Below are 20633 nucleotides of genomic sequence, written 5' to 3' on the forward strand. Positions count from 1 at the left end.
CAAACTGCACTGAAGAATTGTCCGTTATTTACCTGTGTGACTTGTATCCGTCTGCAGATCTTGTGCTCCACTTCACCCTCGTGCAGTAAACCTTAGAGTTGATCCTTCATCTTCTGTATTCTGTATTAAGACACTGTACTGTTATTTAGTTTTCTCGTTGTTTTTCTATGTGTGATCTAAAAATGTCCAGATGATTTAAAACAAAGAAAATACTAACTATAAATAATTATAATAATGCCAGGTGACTTCCTCACTTGTTCCTTTAACTTTCATACTCTGTGCATTGTGTATGTGCTATATCGTGTTTGGGTCAAGTACAGTGCACACAGCTATTTTATTTTGCCCCAAAGCCATAGACGCCAACCACTTCTACTGCTATTGATTATTACCTGGGCTCAATTTTTGCTGTGTAAATTAGATTTAGATAATGTAACTGTTCAGAAATGTTATAACGCACGTCCAGACACACAGGGATAAGGATGTTTTTTTGATGTCACTGAGAAGGGACGGTGAGGTGACATACTGTACTGGAACAAAAAGGGAGAGTGAATCAGTCTTATTTATAGTAAGAAGCTGATGACTAAACTAAGAACAGCTGTGCAGAAAGATGGTTAATGGACAGGTTAGTAACAGCAGACACCGGAGGGGAGAGGAGACCGCACAGGTGTAACCATGACAGATACTAAGATAGCATTTATTTGAACCAAATGACAAAACTTGTGGCCTTTGAAGCTCCTGATGAACAGCCGTCGTTTATATTTGGTTGGTACACTACCTTGTGGGTGCGATTACAACAGAATAAGTACAGGTGTTACCAATAACATGAACAATACTTATGTTGTATTAAAAGGGTCCCAGTAAGCCGTGACAGTGAGCAAGCATACATGATCCTGAAACTGAAGCAGCTAAATAGAATTCAGCCATCAATATATTTATCATTTAGACCCGAGGTTTTCTTTCTGGCACATGTCTAAGCTATCTGCCAGTAGGCAAAGGAGGAACCTTGGTAGACCAGAACATGGTTACACAAAAAACTAAATACAAAGTTATTAGAGAAAGAATTTGTGATTGAAGCTTGTCCTCTTTTACCCATTTCATAGGTGAATTCATAGGTTCTATGAAAATTCATCCCACGCTTGCAATCTTGATTAAAAAATGTGAAGTGAATTAATTAAAGTTGTCGTGCAAAGATGTGAAGGACAGAAAAGCAGCAACTGATCACTGAGAGGGCTGAAGGAGGTATCAAGACAATATGTCCTGTCTCATTTGAAAGTAGAAAAAAAAACAAGTAAGGAATACTTTCTGTTGTGGAAGTTGCATCAATGATCAGATGCACTTTATTACCTAGCCAGAGGTTGACTGAGTACAAAGGAAAAAGCTCACGGAGTCTAAAAAAAATGATTTCCAGGAAATAGTCTGTGTGGGTGAGTTCAGGTAAAACATATTAAAGGTTGTGATTGCACATAATCACACTGCAATTAAAAAGAAGAACTTTCAACCTGGAGAAAAAGTCTCCAGGGGAAAAGTGGTCGATTAGTAACTACAATTTGAGGATTTTATTCAGTTTGGTGCAGTAAGTTCCTTTTTAAAAGCTGCTTGTTTCAACTACTAGTAATGTCAGGTTAGACTAATAGTGAGTGCAGTGTGTCAAGGCATGAGCTAAGTGATAAGAAGACAAGGACATCCTTGCCTGTCTGACTCTCTGCCCTTCTACCGGCACCTACTTCGCTCAGTGTGCTGATAAATGGAAGTACAACTCGATGTGAACGCCACCAGTGCACACATTAAGGGATATTTAGGGATAAAGAGGAAGGGATTGCAGTGAGAGCATGTGTTTGAGAAGCCTAGGAGATGTGGAAAGCCAAAATGATTCAAAAGTGGAAGTGACCAAAATAGAATTTCCTCTCGTGTTCCTAAATGTGACAGTAATGTCTTTAGGCTCTCGGAAAGCATGTGACAAGACGAGGGAACACAAGGCCATGCCCGACAATCTGTGTGTGACCACCTAGTTTGAACTCTTGGGCAAGTCATTACCAACAGCAGGAGCACGCCGAGAGCCGACTAGATGACAGACTGGGTCAATACTGGCTGCCTGTTAGGCGAGCCACTGCACCAAACTAAATGTGTATAATTGGTCGTAACAGCTTTGTGTGCATTAGTGGCCCTGAATCCACCATGACTCCCGGGATGAACCTCTTGGAGGAACTGAGGTTCTGTAATGAGAGAATGGACGCGGAGATGAACAAGTGGTGCAAACATACACAGACGACGTATATAAAACACAAACGTATGCCCGTAAGGATCTGTATGAACTCATGCACATGCAAATACTAAACCTCGGTGTACTCTCTTACCTGAGCTCTCACCTGAACCCATGAGCCATCTCAGTTCGATCTGCGTCATGGCAACCTTTGTGTTCAGAATATCCCTCATATCTTAATTTGGCCAAACATGTTTATGGAGCATGATAGCGATCAACATTTCTGATGAACAACCTTGTGCACCCACTGTTTCTCTGTCCTCAGGGAACCTTACTTAAGCCTTATTAAGTACAAAGTGTACCGGTGTGTATCTCACTACAGCGCATTACCTGGGAATACCTAGCTGCAGCTGCTGAGAGGATTTAATTGATTAGAGTCGCATAGTTCGATTTAAATCAGGGTTTCTCAACCATTGAATTTAACAACTTTTAAATGCAGCAAGAACACAGCAAAAAGTAATTACCCGAGCAGAACCACAACTTGTTTTGTGTGCATTGACTCTGGGTATGTACTTTGTAAAAATCTCAGACAAAGGGCTATTGGGCTTGTGGAGTACTGATTTCACATACACTGGCCAATGACGGAAGTGGGGAACTGAATACCTTGGGCCACTTTTTTTCACTGAATAAAATAATTAATATAAATGTGTATTTTACTAATGTGTGAGGAATTCAATAACTTTACAAGGGAACATCTTAATGAGCAGAGTACTGGAAACCGAAGCTGCAGGAGACCGAAGTGATGTCTGACGCTGAAGGATTATTAGATTTTGTACAAGGAGAACAGATAAGGAACAGTACAAGTGAAAACAGAGATACAGTCACATTGTATGCAACCATACATTCTGCCAACCAGCCACTCTCCCTCGATATTTATCCTAAAACAAGGCATCGCATCAATTGTTTACCTAAAGATGGATCACCTGGATGGCTCCTCAAATCTTAGTCAACACATTCTAAGTAAGACATAGCATCTCTGACCTTGCCAGTCTGAATACTCTGGGCCCATCTTGACTCTTATCTTGCAGCTGTGCGCCGTCAGCTACGCTAAAAGATGAGCTGTGTGTTTTGGAGAGATGACCTGACCAAAAGACAAAACGTTAGGCCTTGGATCAAACCCTACCCTGTAACATGCCAGGGATATTCTAAGACCAAACTATGTATAAAGTCTAAGGTTTCAATACATGTATTTACACTAATAGTTCAAGTTTCAAGTTTTATTTGTAGGATAAAACAGGGTCAACGGTACAATGAAATGTGTTCGAGAGAGACAGCATGTCAGCTCAGCAGTCAAAAAAAAAAAAAAGAAGTACTAAATACAATTTAGTACTATATACAATTTAAGTTAAAACAATAATAACAAAAAACAATATAGCTTATGTACATATATGAAAAAAGGGGGGTTGTGCAGTACAATAAATAATCATATTTATTTAGGGTGGATCTGGAGGTTAAGCTGATGCCTGTGTAAAACTGATTTATAATAGATACGAATTAGTCCAAAAAGTACTTAAGTGGCCATTTATTTCACTTAGATTTCCTGAAGTCAGTCTGTGGGTGCACAGGTCAACAATTAATGTTTTGAATGCTGAATTTTCTCAGTAGCACTTACAGCTGAAGGTGACCAATGCATAATCTTAGTTAAGTATAAATTATACAAGCCACAGATTTAGAACAGTGACTTTGCTGAACATCTATAATACTTTCACAATGCTCTGTAAGATAATTTGTTCAATGTAAGGGAGAAAAGTGTTTTATAGTATATAGAATCTCACACTGACCATCATTTCCATATCCTACATTTAAAATTGGTACATTCTTACATAGAAAAAGAAAGAAAAGTCAAGCAACACCTTTTCTCACCATGTATTCTTCAAAATGACATAACCTTCGCCCTTTGTCACAAGCACAATGGATACAGACAGACAGGAGGTGTAAAGCAGATGGTCAATTTTGAATAATCCAGTGTTCCCTGACTGCATTAAGGATTAAGGAGGATCGGTGGGCTACAGAGTCAGGAACCCCAGATTTATGGAGTGGTGGCTAGCATGCTGAATGCTAACAGGCCGGTGGCTAGCTGACTGAAAGGCAGGCTGCGAATGAGGCTGGCAATTGGGAGTGTTTAAAAAGTCTCCAAGCCAGGGTTTATCAGTCACTTTGCTGCATGCCTTCCTACGAGCAGCTCGTTGAACATCCCTCTTTTTCCATGAACACATATGAGGAAATATGAAAGCTCATAAAGTTCATCCTCAAACAGATCAGCTGGGTCCATTTTAGATTGGTTCGTTCGACCCAAATGCAGTACACACACACGACAGGCAAGTAGTAACAACAAAAAGCAAGCTTTAATAAACAAAGCTGAATACAAAACACAAGTATGAAACAAAACTGAGGGAGCATTCTAAGGCCATAAGAAATAGGACAAACCAGGATGACACAAGGGAACACCAGGATCAACGCAGACTGAACTATCCCACCAGGAAACATTGACGACAAACCGAAAAGGAACACACAGGTTTATATGCACAGAAAACAAGAACACAGCTGAGGGAGGCAGGCAAAGACACAAGGGCAGCAGTGAGTAGAGGAGGATTAAATCAGGGGGGGACAAACAAATCACAAAAGGCGGGAAAACACACAAAGACAGGAAGTGACACGAGACATGACACAAAGTGAGCGCTCTTTACAAAGTAAAATAGAAAACAGAAAAACTAATAGCCAGGATCATGACATTTTTAAAAGCTTTTTGCAAATGTATTTATTATTTATATATCTATATCTATATATATATATCTATATATATATCTATATATATATATATCTATATATATCTATATATATAGATATATATATATATATATATATAGATATATATGTATCTATGATGTTTTTGGGGTAGGCTACTGGCCAGATAATAATAATTTTTTACAGACCCTTTACCATAATAAAAAGTGAGCCTTGGTATTAAACTAAATAAATGATATGTGAATTATTTCAGAGACCTAAGATTGTACTTCGAAGTATTCAGCAATACTTCTCCTTTGGAAAAACAAAATCTGGTCAGATACACAATGACAAGCCAGTATTGTACAGAAAATTTGATTTGATGAATAAACTTCTTACGTCCTGTCTTCTTTTATTATTTCCATCTGAATATTGTTTGCCCGAACACTAAAATTCATTCATATTCATGGTATTCATGTATAAAATAAAATCAGTCATCCATTTCAACAATCTACCTACTGCCCTTATTGGATGTATGTGACAAATTTAGTTATGTATACGTACAAGATGTACCATAACAATTAATAATCAATTAATTAGTCTTCATAATGACCTATAATTAGGCACTATATGCAATGAAATCTTGTTTTAATCATCGAAATGACATGCATTGTCATTCCCAACCACAAACTGTGTTTTTATCTGCAGATCATGTGAGCATTTAAATCATAATTTTATAATAATTTGGATATGATATAATGATAATATTCTGGGAATATTTGTGAAACATATATAAAAATGTATATTTGTGAGTCTGAGCTTTGCTGAGGAATATGACTTCTTAGTCAGTACAAAAGCTTGGTATTTTTATGATGTGTCAAAATCAATGAAGACACAGACCGTCATTCGTCTTCTGTTTAAAGAACACTCAAATTAATAAACACAACTAAAAAAATGTCCAAACATTCTTTGAGAAAAAACGCGAATAATGTCAAACTTCAGATTTTCTATATTCTGTGTCTTAACATAAATTTGGGTGAATGTGCACATCAGTATTTCTTTTCTTGATATATTACAAAAAGAGGAAAGAAATCAGTTCTGTTCTGTTAGTTTCTAATGTATCCTTTTGGTTCTCATTATGTCTCATACACATCGTGAAACAATGCTCACTGTCCAAGTTATGTTTTACGAGCAAGAACACAACATTTTGTGTCATTATTAATATTAACAAGGACTAAGTAGGATAATGCAGAGGCTGGAACACACGCAAGAAGCTGATAGTCCTGAACACTGAGTTTCAGCCAGCAGCTGGGAGGGAGGGCCGTTATCTAAGACATGTTCTCCCTCAGTACAGCTAGTGACAAGGACACACCTGCTCTCCTATTGGTGTCTTGGTTATTGTTGGACCCGGTGACACACATCTACTGCATAGCCAATAACATTTTTTCACTTAGTATAAAATAATTAGTAGTGGTCCTGTTACAAAAGCTTGATAAGTGGCGTAAGAATGTTTACCTAAGCTGCTAACAGCTGGCTGGATTCACCCATATCATTTAACATGAACCCTTCATTCCAATAAAATCAAACCAGAAGCAGAAATGTATTATTAGTGTGCTGTATGTCTGTGTGACAGCTTGCATTACCTTCACATCAAACTGTTTAACCAGTACAACCAGGAACAGATTGTTCTCACTCTTTGCCTCATTATTCAGCAAATTATAAACTGTGTATTAAACTGGATGTCAGTTTGAAGCAGACGACCATAATTCATCTCTTTTCATAGCATTTCAAAGTGCAATAGAAAGAAAACAAATCCAAAGTAACCTTGATCATAACACTCTGTTCTCTCATGAGGACGTGTAATAAAGCGCAGCGAGACACAAACAAATGAGAAAAGTGCTGACTTTCATAAGGCCATCGCAGTCAAAGCACAATTAAAAGAGCAGAACATTATCCGAGGCGCTTAGCACGGCCTACCAAAAGTAGAACCTGTAGTGGAAAAGGTTAGGCTGAGAGGACGGCTGGTAGTGGCTGACTAAAACACACACCCACACACACACACACACACACACACACACACACACACACACACACACACACACACACACACACACACACACACACACACACCCCTCTTGTGTCTCCCTATCAGAACAGCTGAGCCTCACATCCAACATACAACATACTGTTCTTGTTAGCATTTAGCACAGGCAGATCCCTTTTTCCATTATTTAGACAAAAAGGAAAACTGTTATGCGCTCCCGCTTTGATACACCCACCTGCCCAGACTGCACAGTCAGAGCTCCTTTAATCCCCATCAGTAATATGCAAGGACAACGTTGTTGGAGAGTTTGATGGAACACATGAGCAAACCTTACGTCTATGTATGAGAACATGCTATTCCTCTGCATCAGTGTTGGACATATGAGCTAATCCTGTTGAAGTGTAGATGAGTTAGTGGTGGGTGGCATGGAATAGAAAAAGAAGACAGCTGGGCTTCATTTTTAATATGTTGTGCTCATTCATTATATTTTATGGTCATTGTCTGAGCTTCCTACAGACAGACATCTGCTGGGCAGGCATCATTCAATTCATTTTGTATCCTAATAATGACTACAGCTTATGGGTAGTTGTGTTACACTTCCGTAAAAATAAGTAATTTCTTCCGTGCTTATCTAAATCATGTCCTTTACAAATCATAGAATTGTTAGTAAAATATGAGAATACTATTTCTTTTACTATTTCTTCTTTCTTAATATCTTTATTTGACCCTGCTGGCATGATTGTAAAACACCAAATGTTTTTGACTCTCTTGCCTTCATCACCATCTTAAAGAAGTGTGCAAAGTTTGTTTCAGTCAATTTTCATGATTATTTAGTATTTTAGTTCTCTGTCCGGAAATATTAAATGACCAAGTCAAATGCACAATGTCTACAAGACCACGAGCAGGATTTACACTGGAAACTGGTCATGTTCTTGAGCAGCTTTCATGGACAGATTAGTGCCTCTTTCTCAATGGCACTTTGACAAAAGTTATTTGTATTAATTGTAAAACATGTTAAATGTATCATTCCATACATTTGGGTTATGTGCATGTGCCTTGTCTACAATACAAGACGAGCAAAAATACAGATGCTTCCTTTAACTCAAGGAAATCAGTCCACATGGGGGTGAGACCCTGTGCTGTACATTGCAGGAGAGTTCTCCCAGATATTCAATGCAAAGTGATCCATAAACGGAGCTCTGGGGGTGGTGGACAGATCCGGTGTGTGCTTACATTTGCTAAAAGCTTAACTTCTTCATCTTGTTTTTTTTTCTTCTGAATATTGCAAGGCAGATGAACTCTCAGTGATATGAGAAATTCCATTAATTTACATACAAGAGCTATTCTTATAAATGCGTTCTCATGGGAGTTTAAATGATTTATAAGAAACCAGTGTCTGTCCAGGATACTTTGTCATTTATAGACTAGAGAGTTTTCACAGTGCTGTGAATGATTCTTCTTAGTAAAACGTGAACAATATGAATCTGTATTAAGTACATTCGGACACGGTTTAAACAAACGGCTAACTGATTCACTTGTGCGTTCCTTCCATGGCGATGCTGAATGAATGTATATTTGTCAGCTGAGTTGAGAGCCATTATGCCGATTCAATGATCAGGTCTCATATTGCACGTCTTAAAATGTCTTGTGCTGGTGTTCCCAAGAGTGTTGCTGCTGCTCCTAATATGCACACAGTTTAACATAATTTAACATAATCTTAATAATGACCAAAGATTGGCTGTCTTCAATAATGTCATGAGGGAAAAGTACCTTTAGTATTGTTGGAAATGTTTCCTGGCACATCAGTTTGTTATTGTATTAGTACCAGTTTGTTAATATGTTCGTCGGCAGCTGGTACTTTTCACGATGTTTGATAGTCAGTACATGCAATTGTACTGTGTGTTTGCAACTATCCATTATCACCATATTGGCCCGTACTTCTCTTAGATGAAAGCTCAACCACTCAGGCTGGATGAAAACACACCTTTTAATCAAATATGCAAATGTAACCTCTGGTGAGGCGATAACTTATCCCTGTAGCATCTACAGCAGGTGATAATAGTAGTAGCGACTCTGAGTCATTGTCAGGTGGATGAATATGAAACCAGAGAACAGACCCTTCAGCGGGCTAGGTGCTTCACATTACACACACAGAGCAAAACATACTGTCGAGCACATGAATGCTGTTGACCAGCTCACACATGGAGACATGTGCTCGACGCACATTGCTACATCCACTTGAATATACACTGACACACAAACACACACACATGCACTTGATAAATTGGAAACATGTTCCACAAGGCAACGTGGCAAAAGTACAACTTCTTGTGTGACATTGTGACTTGCAAGCATGCACACGTTGTAGCAATCAGAGTCCATTGGCTATTTTTATTTTGGTCACAGTCCTTCCTTATGGCCACTGACAACACCGTTTGGATTTTGATCTCAGTACATCGCCTTCTTGGCGAAACTTCAAAGTTTACATTTTTTTTATTACCAGAGGGTATCTAACTCAAAGGGAAGCAGTCTGTCTGTATGTCTGCCCTTCGATTTTCTCGACAACTGTTCATCCGATCGACTTCACACTCGGCGGGTATATTGCTGAGGAGCCAAGGAAGTGCAGTGTTGAGTGTGAGCTCTTAAGATCTTCGGGACAATAGTAGTGTGTTATGTACACACTATGTAGTATATTGAGAGAGGATCCCTATTAACTGTTACACAGATTGCTCAGCTTGCTCTCCCTTGATCGCTACATTACATTCAAGAGCAAATAAAGAAATATGGACCTAAGATCTACGGGGCATATTTGTTAGTAATCTTTCACGACAACCGTTCACGACTTTACACTTGGCTAGTGTATTGCTCAGGACTCTGCACTAGTTAATGTAATCATAAATGACAATATATGGCATTAGTAGGGCCTTCTTGTCCAACTACATCATGTGCCCAGCAAAGTCATAGTATCATGGTATCTATTTATTGAGTGACTCTACAGTAAAATGTGTTAAATACCCCAATTCATCTTTAATATGTTGCATTCACTGGTGACCTCATTTAGTTTTTTGATTAAATGTTCTTCATATGGCAGCTCTCTTAAATAAGTTGAAGTTGGTTTGACCAAGTCAAGCAGTTACTGTTACTCGTCTTATATTCAGCATTAACAGGGTAAATGTGTCGGCCAGTAAGCGGCCTAGACATAAAGCCAGATTGTTTGTCCTGCCCTCCATTACGCACTTAAAACCATTAGTATTTTTCTTCCTGCCCCATCAGAGCAAACAAACCGTGCTGCACACACTGCTCCCACCGCCTGCCACTGGCACTTGTTTGTGTCTGGCAGAACCCTCTAATTCAAAACACCTCATTGTGGTTGTTTTGCTGGAGCATTAAAAATAAATATATTACTCTTCAGCACAGAAAACATGTCACTTTCCTTCAGACTTTTTATTTTCTTTTTGAGATCAGTTAAGTGGACAATTGTAATGCAACTATTGACTGTGTCTCATTTATAAGAGGGCTGACTGCTGTCTGAGTCCTTTTTAAGACCACGTGGCAGCACAAAAAACACAAACAACAATAACAGCCCTCTAATATTGACTGAGGGCTTTTATTCAGAAACATGTTGCATGTATCGAGCCCTATTAATCTTCCTTTTCCTATTTCTTTGTAATATTGTTTCTCCCTATCCTTGTTCTGCTCATGTCTATAGACAGAACAGTGTTGTCCCAAACACCATTAGACATCTAATGCATTTTTTTACAAATATACAAAATGTCAATAGGTCATAGAAAGCTATAAGGTCACTCCGATTGTGTTTGTGTGACTCTTAGTGAAAGCTAATTCTCCGTACACTCCAACTTGTTTTTGACTCGCAGCTACAGTCATGGGGTCACAGGTAATGCTATAAGCTTTTTTTTATTAGAGAGTGATTTAATTAAAAACCAAGTGTACAGAGTGAAAATAGAAACTTGAAAATGTGGTCGTGACAAAAGGTAGGGAGAAAAACAAACCCTCAATGTTCGACAGCTGCACACATGCCCTGCTCAGCTCAATCCTATAGTTATGAATGAGGATCTGTTTATTCCTGTATATGAATCAGATCTGTGCATTACATCTATAGATTTTATTTTTGGAAGTATGTGTATAAATACCTTTTTAAAATCTCAGGCAAATGTTTGAGTAAGAAATGTGCAATAATATCTGTCTATATGCTGTCATATTAATATATGCAATGTTAGGAGTGTTCCAGTTGTTACTACAGTAACCCAGTTTCTAACATTAACTATGACTTTAGCATTATTGTTGTTATTGCTGATATTATTATTATTATTATTATTATTATTATTATTATTATTATTATTATTATTATTATTAGTAGTAGTAGTAGTAGTAGTAGTAGTAGTAGTAGTAGTAGTATTATCTTTACTAACTAATTAATTAATTAATTTGTTGTTAGTATTATTATTATTATTATTATTATTATTATTATTATTATTAGTAGTAGTAGTAGTATTATCTTTACTAACTAATTTATTAATTAATTTGTTATTAGTATTATTATTATTATTATTATTATTATTATTATTATTAGTAGTAGTAGTAGTAGTAGTAGTAGTAGTAGTAGTAGTAGTAGTATTATCTTTACTAACTATTTTATTTATTAATTGGTTTATTTATTAGAATTAGTATTATTATTATAATTAATATTATTATTGTTATTATTAATATGTCTTTATTTCCATATATGATTATTTCCTGTATATAATGTTATCTATTAATTTGCTTATTATTATCATTAATATGTCTTAATTTCCTTCTGCAATTATCAACCTGCCTACTTATGTTTTCCTTTTCTCTCTTAATAAGATTTTACTTTTCCTCACTTTCCTTTTTGTTTATTTGTTTATTATTGTATGTCTATGTTGCCTCCCACTAGGTAATTGTGTTATTATTATTGTGCTACTTACGTATTACTTACCTAGAGTTGAGACTCGTGCAAATACAACCCTCCCCCAAACATGCACACACACCATAAATACCTTGCATCACTTCACATTACAACCGTTCCCTGTTACACACCCTGTGAAATACATACATCAAGTAACCATAGTAAAAATACAGAACACCAACAACGGCACAATATCTCTCTCTGATATCTCTTTGTTTTCTTTTCTCTTGCTCCTCTTAATAAACACTCCCTCCTGTGGCTCCTCTACACACACACACACACACACACACACACACACACACGCACACACACACACACACACACACACACACACACACACACACACACACACACACACACACACACAGGAACCCTTCACAACAAACCGCCCTGCACCATCGCTAATACACAAAGTCCACACTTTAGTTTTCTGTAGTTGTTTGTTTTGCCCCATCGTCTCTATCCTGTCATGTCTTGTTTCACTAAATAAAATACAAAATGATAAAAACAATATGATTTGAAATGCAAACGGTACAACCTAAACCTGAGCTATAAAGTAAATACAAGTAAATAATAATAATAATAATAATATGTACACAACTCAGACATGTCGAACAGACTGATTTACTCTATTCTCGCCTGCGGATAATTAACAGTCCAGTGGGTTATTAATTATGCCTTTATCGCAAATCACATGCCCATTCAGTAAAACCCATTCAGGCGTCAATCACTGTGACTCACTCATGGCTCAACCAAGACAGACGAAGCTGCTGTAATAGTACTCTTGACGTCTTCCTGTGCTTTGAAGAAGAAGAAAACATGTATAAGGTGACTCATTTCTCTCTAACAAGTACCTTCTGTCTGATAAAATGAAGCAGAAAAGGGCAAAAAGGAAATATCAGAGATTTTAGATGAGGTGTAAAGGGCACAATATTACATTAGGGACAACAACTAATGTTAATGCTGCTTGTTGTTGGCTCTCTTGGGTTCCTTGTTTCTTGATAGTGCGTAGGTGACTGCACCTGTTAACCTTCACAAATAATCTTCTGGCTCTCAGCACTATGCATTTAACACAAAACTACTTTTACATCAAGGGTAATGAATATAGTAAAGCCTGAAATTAATATCAGGCGTTACAATATTTCTTTGTTTGTATCATATGAAATTGTAAAGATAATGAATTGTTGTATATTCAGGTTATTTATAATTTTAATCATTTTAATTATTTGTTTTCATTCATTTTGTAACAGCATTTATCACCTCAACATATTACAACATATTTCATTATATGCTATTATAATGTTGGTTAGGTTAGGGTTCTGGTTAGGGTTATATGTATATATAACTATATATATATAAAACTATATATATATATATATATATATATATATATATATATATGTCAGATGATATATGGTGGATAATGATTGAGATATAAAAACATAATCAATTAGTAGTTTATAATGTTTTTTTCTGGATAAACTATATCAAAAACACTGAGTTTTACAATAAACTAAAATAACTGTTGATCAGTGAAATATTGGAGAAGATTAACATCATTTAATAAATAGAATTGAGTTTAAATCATCATAATAAGATACTAATCTGCACAATCTGCTCTTTTTTAAATAACTAATTTGCAGTTGGAGCATATTGATACATATTGAATGAACAGCAATTATAACCTGGTTCATGTATGCTTGAATACAAATAATTATACCCTTTGTATGGTTAAGATTCTCTGTGTAATAGATTGACGTTTACAGTTTCCTATCCACTAAAGTTATGCCCCCTTTTCTTTACTTTCATTTCCTTACAAATGTGTACATGTTTAAATGATTTAACTAATTCTAGGATAGGCTGTGGAGTCATTTATATGGTAGAATAAATAGATTTTATCAGAAGGGCTGTCACAACCCTTCGCCTTCTCAGAGCTTCAGATCCTAAAAGCATCGTCCATGTGCAGCTGGAGTTTAAACGGGAGTGTGTTGTTTTGAGTGTGTGCATGTGTCCACGCCGCAGAAGGCTGCAGTCACATGTTGATTAATCGTTTTTGGATTTCCATTCACATTCATGTGAAGGCCATTCGTGTTCTGTTTCGTTCAAGATCTTTCTGACAAAAGCAGAAACTTCCAAATGGGGCTTTTTCAGTGATGCCACAAAGGCAGCAACAGGGGAAATGGACAGAGGATTTTGAAAGAAAGGCAAGCTGACATTGTTGAAATAGATCCCTGTTAATTTTTTTTTCATATTGCAACTTCCAATTGACAGTGATTTGTGATTATCGTGCTGTTCGGTACGTGCAGGCCATTGAGCAATTACAGTAGTGTCTTTGTGTAACTCAGCACAAAATGCATACAAATATAAGATATTATTATATTTTAGCACCTAATAAAAAGTTGCCTCTTGGTTTGTCTGTTTTATATATAAAAAAAGATAATAGTCCCTCTTCCTTGTGTAATTCCTATATTTCCGTTTTTCCAGATTATTCTGTTGACATGCACAAGAAATACACAAGTGTTGGACAAATGAAAAACAATCCAATTCATTTCAAATGAATCCGTCCATCCAGCGTAATACAGTTTTGTGGCTGGATATGCTTAATAAACAAACATTAAACCATAAGAACATGTTGGTTGTAGTATTGTTTCTACAAAATGCCAACTTGAAAACTGGAAAGTGTGTTTCATTTGTTAAATACGCACGTTTCTGCATCCTTTTCTTGTCTCCATGACAACAGGGACTCTGATGGGAGCTGTTGCTTGCTTGCTCATCTTGTTGTCTTCTTCCTCCCTCCTGAGCTCATCTTTTCCTTCCTTGGCTTTTTGCATTTGCAGTCAGCACATGGACAGTACAGTGCAGTTTGGAGATGAATGTAATGTTCTTAAATACGCCACTGACTTAGTTTTACAGTAGATTTAAAGTAATACATTAAAAAGTGGTCAATGTTGCAGTGTGTTTTTGTAATTATTTATAACTGCCTGTATTTTTACTTTTGTATTTATAATGTACAACCTTTAACTCTTATTTGTATTTGTATTTGTATTTGTATTTACTATCTATCTATCTATCTATCTATCTATCTATCTATCTATCTATCTATCTATCTATCTATCTATCTATCTATCTATCTATCTATCTATCTATCTATCTCTCTATAATAATGTATAATACTGTTTATGTTATTACCCGCTGTAAACTGCTAACCATAGTCTTTCTTCTTTGTGTATTTTCCTTCCTTGTGTCTTTCTTTCTTCTTCTCTTTTCTTGTATGAATGTTTTCCTTTGTTTGCTTGATTTGCAGTCCCAATAAGTGTCTTTTTGCCTCTTCAACATTGTAAACTAGAAAGAAAAATCAGGGACCTGGTGAGAACAACGCATAATAAGATCAAATGAAATAATTCTAAACGTACCTCAGGACTAGTGTTAGGTATGCGGGTATATGTACACAAAAACCTCTTCATTCTCATTTTTCACAATTGTCCTCAGCCCACTGCCTACTGTAATAACAGCCATCTGCTGTTCATATCCACATTATTATGGAGCAACCACATTAATGGCTGCATTTGTGACTCAGATCACAAGCCTCTCTCTCCGTGGCAAACTGATCTGGCTTCATTCATTTGCTCGCCTGAAATGACGTTAATAAAATATGTCAATGTAGATTCGGAAATTAAATCTGTGTTTACTTACCAGGGTAATGGGCATGTCTAATTGTTTAATTTGTTTAATTTAATTTTATGTCTATATTTGTCACACATACATATTTATGCACGCTGACTATAAAAGTAAATATATCAGAGGGGACAGAGTAAATCTTGATTACATTGAAAGTGGCTATATATTATGAATTATAAGCAATTCTGTGTTGTTTAAATATTAATCAAGGCTATGGAGAATGTGATTTCACACAGTATCTGGCATTATTAGATGTGTGTTCTGATTTAAGATCACCTACATAAAAAAGTAGTTAAAGTAAAAACAAAAAGCCTAACTTTTCTGTGTCCTATTTAAGTATAATGGTATCTCTGGTAGATGCCATGACTGCTGATTGCCACACAGACTCATATTAGTCCTGTGATTCTATGATCGCCACAAAATGCGAGCTCTTTCTCTACTCAATTCTACTTGTATCAAATGAACACACATTTTGAAATGCACAGGCGCATCGACAAAGGAAGACAAATAAATAAGCTATCATCCAGCAGCATTTTGTGTTTCTGAAAGTGGATTTTCACCATAATCTTGCTGCGTTACGTAGTAGGAACAGAGCCTCTGCATGTGTAAATGCCTGCCTAACAGCCTAACACCAGGGCTCAGAAACAGAACTGTTGAATAGATATGAGAGTGGCTCACTAAGCTTGTCAACTTGCCATTTACAATTGTCCTAATTTAACCACAGTAGTGGGTGAAGTGAAAGGATTATAAAAGTGATATAAAAACAGCAATGTGGTCAATATGGTCAAACAGATTTCTATATTTATGAGTAAGTGTTTTGCCAAACTGAATAAAAACCAGCTATTTCGGTTAATATGTGAGCCAGGAGGTTGATTTTACTCTCTCCACAAATTGGGAATGACTTGTAACCCAGTTGTTTCAGTTAGAAAATGGAAACAATGTTTGGTCTTCCAAAAAGTGGTGGACAAAAAGTAAGAAGTAAGAGTGTGAGATTTAAGTCTATATAAAAGCATGTCACTCAAGCCCTCATGTAACCCTTCACATTCTACAGTCATCTTGATCTTGAGACTACGGTTCCCAGAGTTCTTTGGTGTTGTCATGTGATCCAACAGCACATGTTTCACCAAGTGATTATCAGTACACTTCTCTGATCTCTATATATTTTAGTTAAACTTACAATAATTGTTTTGTTTTTTTCCCCATTGTGGCAGCACAAAGCTATAAAGTTGATATGACAAACATGTTAGCAAACAGTAACTTATTTAGTTACATATCCAGCATTAATGGAGGAACATTAGCATTCATTTGGAGGGACTCCTGTTTCTGACCACCTGATGAATGTAAGTCCAACATTCACTCTCCTTTTAACTCTGCTTTTAGCTTCTCCTCACTAAAATATCAGGCTCTTTAGCAGCTACATGCTGCACTATGTTCAGCTACTAGCTAACTTTGTCTGTAGTCTGATTGTTGCTGAGCACAATGGCTCTATCAAATCTCAACGCTTTGTGTTGAAAACAGCTGGCCATTGGAATGATAATGATGTCCCTCTGTTAAGAGTGAATGTCCTTTAAACTATGAAAGCTAGTATTTATGTTAGGCAAACTACATTAATGCATTATCAAAAATTGTAATGGGGTCCGTTGTCACATTGTAGCCTACCTTGTTCACGGCATTCGTTTTTATAACCCCACCAGGAATTCACTTTCCATGCCTTCAAATTAATTGCAGTAAACTTGGATTGTCTTTTGGAACTTTCCACATATTGCTAAGGCAAATAGCAATGTGCAAACAAGATGGGTTGCCAGGTTCCACAGTGGCTCATTGTGGAGGCAGTTTGGTATAGATAAGAGTTTAATGAGGCGTCATCATGAAATCATTTACAGAGCCGGGGGGGATACCATTTTTGTTTGGCAAGTGAAACTGGATAATAAAGAGATAAATTGCGCGTAAGACTGTTTGGGATTTCTCTGTTGCAATGCAAAAACAGACTAGCATAGTTCACATCTTCAATCTGTCTTGAGGCAAACTTCATTTAACATTCTCTGTTATTATTAGAACCCAGTTTTTCCAAATTATGCTTTGGAAATGAATAATGTTCAGCTCTTATGCATCTTAAATTGGCAGGCTACTTCAGCCAAATGAAACAACATTCATGTTCATTCACAAGATATGGACATTTGCATATTTCTGCTGGGACTGGCTAGTAAGGGGGTCACACAATACACACGTTCATATTATCCATAATAGGTGTTGTTGCGTTCTCATTTCTCAGGATGTGTGCACTGTATTGTTAAGTGACACCAGATTGTTTAATGTAAAGCTGAATGTAAAAGTACATTAAGAAGGAATACTATGTCCGTGCAGATATGAGAGGATTCAAGTCATACTGTGAAAGGCAGCTCGGTTATTTATGTATCTGAGTTTATGTAAGGAAATAAGTGAAGTTGTGTGTAATGTGTTTTTATGAACACTTGGTGGAACAACAGATGCCAGGATCAGAAATAAATAGATTTGTAGTGCTTCAGTGCCATCTTGTGGTGAACTCCTCAATGTGTGTCCACAGTCGGTCCCCAAGTCCTTTTGACTGACACAACTTATCTTTCATGGAAATACATGAATCATCTTTATTATACAACTTACCGTATCCATAAGTACATCTATTTGTTGTCAGTGTTAAGCAACAAATGTGAAACTAAAATGATTTACAGTTTTTCTTCCTATGTTTTAAGAGTTTCATGTTACTCTGCTGTGACTGGTTTCTGTGGTAACCAGGAGAACAGGTGGAACTTGGCCTCTTCTTTGGGGGAAATCTCCTTTTACCAAGCAGCCTTAACCACCTGTGGGCCATATATATTCCAGGGGAAAGTGAAGATGACATACACATTCCCCACTTTGACCTGCAAATTGGTTATTTCTTCTGTTTGATGCCACTTTCCCCCTGCTCAGAGAAAGGAAGTGTGTGTGTGAGAGGTGGGAGAGATACATTAGGTGTTAGAGGCCCTGCTTGTTGTTGTTGTTGTTGTTGTTGTTGTTGTTGTTGTTGTTGTTCTTCTTCTTCTTCTTCTTCTTGTTCTTCTTCTTGTTCTTGTTCTTCTTCTTCTTCTTCTTCTTCGAATTGAGATTTTAGTATAATATGTTCCAGATTGTTGAATTTTTTAGGAGGCAGGGTATTAAAACATATTGTTTAGGGATCGTAAAAAGTTAAAAAACTGAACAAACATGTTTGAGCTGAGCTTTGGAGGGATTGTATATTGAGATTATGTTGCCACTCATGACATGGGAGGTTGCTGCATGGAAAGTGGTTGGGCCTCAGCTGTTGTTATGAACCGAGGACCTGGGTGACCGGACAGCTTTGCATCTGTTGGTCGACAGATGCAAAGTTATTACTGTGCAGAGCAGTTGGTCATGTGTTTTGCAACTGAGTGTTATTATAGCTGAAAGGGCAGAGATGTGTGTCCCTTAAATATACATATGTTTAAGTACTCTGAATAATATTACTTATTGTGTCTAAAGAGTTTATGCAGCGGATGGCAACAGAATAATAACACAGGTACACTGAAATCAGATTTGTATTGCCAAACTAAATGTATTAACTTAAGACATTTAGGCATGAGACATGCATGCACCTTCCCATCCTCTCAGATGTTATTTGATGATATTACTTGACTGCAGGCTGTATTTTAAGAGGTTTGCCAGAGACAAACTGTAGCCCAAAGATTTAAGGGAAAACCCCCTCAAGCTTCCAGCCAGAATGTGTTTTGTTTTGCCAGTCAAATCAGCTGCCCTGGAGATATTTCAGAGGAGAACTGGGGACAAGAGAGAGGGAGGCGAGAGAGACGAGAGAGAAATTGGGATGAAAAGCAAGTGATACCTTTTGTCTAGCATGGTGGTGCCAACCTGCCTTGTGATGAAAGACCATGAGTGATAATAGGAAAGTCCCCGCAGGGCAAAAAGGAGACCAAAAGTTCTCCTTCTTCCCCCCCCTGAGGAAATCAACATCCCATTTTGATGATGATTTTGTTATAGTCATCTAGTTATTTTTTCATCTTGTGATGGGGAAGTCCTCTTGGCTGAGAGGGCGATTGGACTTTAGGATGCAGAGGGAGTCTAGAATTATGGCCGATTGAAAGCTTTTCTGGACCGTGTTCAAGAAGTGCTGACGAAGCAAGACTAAACATCGCAAACCGCAGTTGAAAGATTTGCACATGTGCTGGCTCCCCCTGCACTCCTGCCACCCCGGGATTAGTCCTATCCTGGGAGAGCAGCTACATTTACACGTGTGCAGGCATGCACACACACACACACACACACACACACACACACACACACACACACACACACACACACACACACACACACACACACACACACACACACACACACACACACACATGCATATACACCCTCTACTTGGAGAGGAGGAAGGAAAACAAAGCTGAGAAAGAGAGGTAAGTGTCAAGACTGATGGGAAAATGAGAAATAAGAAACATTGAATTCCTAAGTAACCACAACCAGCAGCATAAATAAAGTCAGCTACCCCCATAGTGGAATGAAATGTGCAGGGATAAGAATGCATTATAAATTAGTCTCTATTTGGACAAAAACACAATATATGTTTTTTTCTTTTTTTTAAACAAAGGATTGAGGATAAAATCCCAAATGGGATTATGAATCTAATAAAAAAAAACCAATGAAAATAATTCTATTTAGCCAGTGAATCTATTGAAACTTTTATTTTGGTGAGAAATTGACTTTTTGATAATTTAATTGACAAACTAGCTCACCTTGCCCTGTTGTTAAATACATACCAGCCATTCTTCACACTACTTCTCCCAAAGAACCTTTCTCGGGGCAGATATTTTTGACTTGTCATAGCAAGAAGCCCTGATGCAACTAAACGCATAAAGGATTTCCTTGTTCCATGTACGTGTGCCATTAAGCACGATACGGGCAACTAGTTGAACCACTCACAGCTCCAC

Source organism: Cottoperca gobio, chromosome 8 (genome assembly GCF_900634415.1).
Source record: "Cottoperca gobio chromosome 8, fCotGob3.1, whole genome shotgun sequence".
Lineage (NCBI taxonomy): Eukaryota > Metazoa > Chordata > Actinopteri > Perciformes > Bovichtidae > Cottoperca > Cottoperca gobio.